The sequence below is a fragment of the Penaeus monodon genome, chromosome 39, assembly GCF_015228065.2.
Source record: "Penaeus monodon isolate SGIC_2016 chromosome 39, NSTDA_Pmon_1, whole genome shotgun sequence".
In the NCBI taxonomy this organism is placed as follows: Eukaryota; Metazoa; Arthropoda; class Malacostraca; order Decapoda; family Penaeidae; genus Penaeus; species Penaeus monodon.
In genome coordinates this window covers 33,979,501-33,983,553 of record NC_051424.1, presented here as the reverse complement: position 1 = coordinate 33,983,553, position 4,053 = coordinate 33,979,501, and positions in this window count along the sequence as shown.

Genomic DNA, 4,053 nt, shown 5'->3' with positions numbered 1-4,053 from the left:
TTAAATGCGAGTAAGCCTCATCTGCATCACGAATCCCGACAGAGGGTACATGACATCGGCCTGGTTAACTGCCAGTCGAGGGCTTCAGTATTCAAAAAAATCAGGAATTCATTACTGCCATGCCCCTGCAGCTCAGTGGAAGGTTTACCCACTCGCTGGGCATGTGGATCTCCCCTCGATGTCGGTCACGCAATGAAATTTCGTCACGGCGAAGTGAGAGGCATGAATTTGCCGTGGCGTTACAGCAGCGCCAACCCCTTTGCTACAAGAAAGCGAGAACCAACCCAAGGTGCTTAAATACCTTAAACAAACTCTTTGAATACCTTATCTATGCCATCAAACGGCAGACACATCAACTGAGGCAAGAGCTGACCCTCGTGCCCGCGGATTAGGAACACGTGGCCATGAGCTAATGCCAATAGCCGAACCCGAGGCTCCCGCCACCGGGGCTCGGCGCCAGCTGCAATTCTTGTGCGAAAGTAAGACAGGAAAAGGACTAGGACATATCCACTCAGAATCCGAAGCATAAACCGAAGAACCTCCACACCATTAGTTTTCATGACTCCAGCAGGAATGGAACCTTCAGCCATTTTTTCGAAAAGACCACTGTCAAAGAAATGAAAAAGTAATAAATAATTACTAGAAAACAGCGTACCTATCATTCTCGTATGTCTTTCCTACTATGTTGCGTGTGATGGGAGCTCGAGCTCCCCTGCCAGTGGAGAGGACGGCGAGCGAGCAGTCGCAGAGAGTCGCATGAGAAGGCGACTCACTCAGTGAAAGTTGATAATGTGAAATGCATTTCCCAGGTTAAATAATAAATGCAGCCGCAGGAATAGATATCATGGGGGGATTGGAGGCCACGTCAAAAGCTGTGCTTGTTGTAAGGCTAATGATGATCATGATAATTCTATAATTGTGAGTGTTCATATAATTATGATAATGATTATATTGATGATGATAATAATGATAATAAAAAAATATAAGATTAATGATAATAACAATAATGGTAATGATAATAATAATTAAATGATAATAATAAGAACAATAGTAATTAATAAAAAATAATGATAACAATAATAATAATCATAATAGTAATAATAATAATAATAATAGTAATAATAATAATAATGATAATAATAATAATAATAACTAATACCAATAATATAATAATAATAACTATTACTACTACTACTATACTACTATATATAATAATAATAATAATAATAAATAATAATAATAATAATATGTAATGATGATAAAATAGTAATGATAATGATGATAATAATAATGATATTAATAATGATAATAATAATAATAATGTCATAATGATAATAATAATAAGGTTACATATAGTTTTAACGTGATAGACTAGAACTTAAGTGAACTCAAACAAATTGACACCAAAATTAGGAAGCAATTGACATGCAACAGAGTGTATCACCCATCAGTGGCTTAGAAGCTGTGGACTTAGAGGGGAAACAGAGGGTTTTATTCTTGCAGCCCAGAAACTATCAAGCTAACATCTTGCACAATGGCACTGACTCAAAATGTAGGTTTTGTGAAGAAAAGGCTGAGACGATTGATCACCTTGTGTCTGGTTGCTCAATATTAACACCGAATGAGTACAAAAATCGCCACGACAGAGTGGGCAAGTACCTGCATTGGAAGATCTGCAAGCACTTTTCTATCGGAACGCAAGATAAATGGTACGAACACCATCCAGAGCCAGTTACTGAAGGTAAAGATGCTACAATCTTGTGGGACTTTCCAATTCACACAGATCGTACTATACAGGCGAATCGTTCAGATATCTTCATCAAGGACAAAATAAACAACACCTATCTCTATATAGATATGAGCATCCCTTCAGACAGAAACGTCTCAGCGAAAGTGTTCAAAAAGTAATCAAAGTATAAAGACTTGAAATTAGAGGTGGAAAAGATGTGGCATTTAAAAACCAAAACTTTGCCTGTTGTTACTGGAGCACTTGGCCTTATAAAGAAAGGTACTGATAAGTTTCTTGAACAAATACCGGGAAATCCAAAATTAGAAGAAGTCCAAAAAATAGTTTTAAACAGTACAGGGCATGTTCTCAGAAGAGCCTTATCGATCTGAAGTATTTTTATGTTCGTGAATTGACTTGACTGGATATTTTAATTTGTAATTGTTCTGCAAATTTTTGTATATTTTGTTTATGTTCCATTACCTCTAACTTCAATCACCCTATGTCGCTGGTAGCTGGTAGTGACTCGGTGTTTGATTTTAATTAGCAGATCTAACGAAACTTTTACAATAATAATAATAATAATAATAATAATAATAATAATAATAATAATAAAGGTAATAATAATAATAATAATGATAACAATAATGATAATAATTATGATGATAATGATAATAATAATAATATTATTAATAATAGTGATAATAACAATAATATACCGATAATAACACTAATAATAATAATAATAATAATAATAATAATAATAATAATAGTAATAATAATGATAATAACATATCGCAACGATATCACTTCGCATAGTCGTTGTCCAGAAGCAACATTGCCCAAACAACCATGTCCTTTGCAACAAATCCTTATTTGCGTCGTATTGGAACTTTTTTTCTTCTCGACAAATTTCTCACAAAAAGTAGTAAAGTCGAATTAACCTTTGATTTTGTGTACAACACATTTGGAAGGGAAATCAAGAGGCAGACTAATATAGAATTATCATTACAAGAAAACTCAGAAAAGAAAAGGATAGACGGATAGACAGAAAGAATGACTGACTTTGACTATCCTCCAGAAGCCCCCCCCCCCATCCCGGCTTCCAGCGAGAGCCATAAATTCCGGCCATTTCTCGCGTCCAGGAAGCCTCGCATGAAAATTCCAGGCTGAGACGAGCGCCGGAAGTCTTTGGAGGCCATGCACAGAGACCATTTCGGAGGCCATGCACAGAGACCATTTCGGAGGCCATGCATAGAGACCATGCTCGGTGGCCATGCACAGAGACCATTTCGGAGGCCATGCACAGAGACCATTTCGGAGGCCATGCACAGAGACCATTTCGGAGGCCATGCACAGAGGCCATGCACAGAGACACTCTTTCTTGTTTTTTTTGAGACCATGCACGTGTGTGGGGGTGTCCTCATGTCTGCGTCCTTATAATTTAAATAAAGGCATATCTGGCAGGACCCATTGTCATAATTGAACTTAAAACGTACAGTCATTTCCGAAACGAAATTAAAACAAAAAAAGCAGATGAAAGCGTCATATTTCGTCAAGACGCAGCCATTTCCGGCGCAACGATGGCTGGTCCGGCGGGCCCAGTTTCCGCGGCGAGGAATCTGTCACTTTCTCTCTCTCCTCTCTATTTTCCACTTCTTTCGCTCTATAATATATATATATATATATATATATATAATATATATATATATATATATATACAAATACATATGCATATGTATACATGAATGTGCAGAGTATAAACACACACGTCCGCCCCAATACTGTCGCAATACCACCTTGAAATGTTTTGCTTTTTTTTACCTGTTTACAGCGTCGTTCGCGTACCTCTAATCCGTGCGAATCCATAACCTGGTTTGCTTCTGGCGTCGTTCGCGTAAGGCGGATCCGGATTAAGCCGTTATTGTGGGTTGAGTCAAAGGCAGTTTTTATTACACACCATATATCACTGGAAATTCTGTTGAACAGGTACACGGGAAGGTAATCCTGTCTCTGTTTTGACCTGGGACTTTTTCTCAGGATTCTCAATTGTATCTTGGTTTATGGTTCGAAGATAAAATTCCCCCGATACGCATTCTGAAGGACGGTACACCTCGGCAAAACTATAAGAAAGAAAAAGAATTAAAGACAAAAATGATAAAAGAGAATGAGTGAATGATTGACAGAGAGACACACAGAGACACAGAGACACAGAGACAGAGAGAGAGAGAGAAAGAGAGAGAGAGAGACAGAGGAGGGAGGGAGAGAGAGAGGGGGGGAGAGGGGAGAGAGCGAGGGGAGAGATGAGAGAGAGAAGGGGGAGGGAG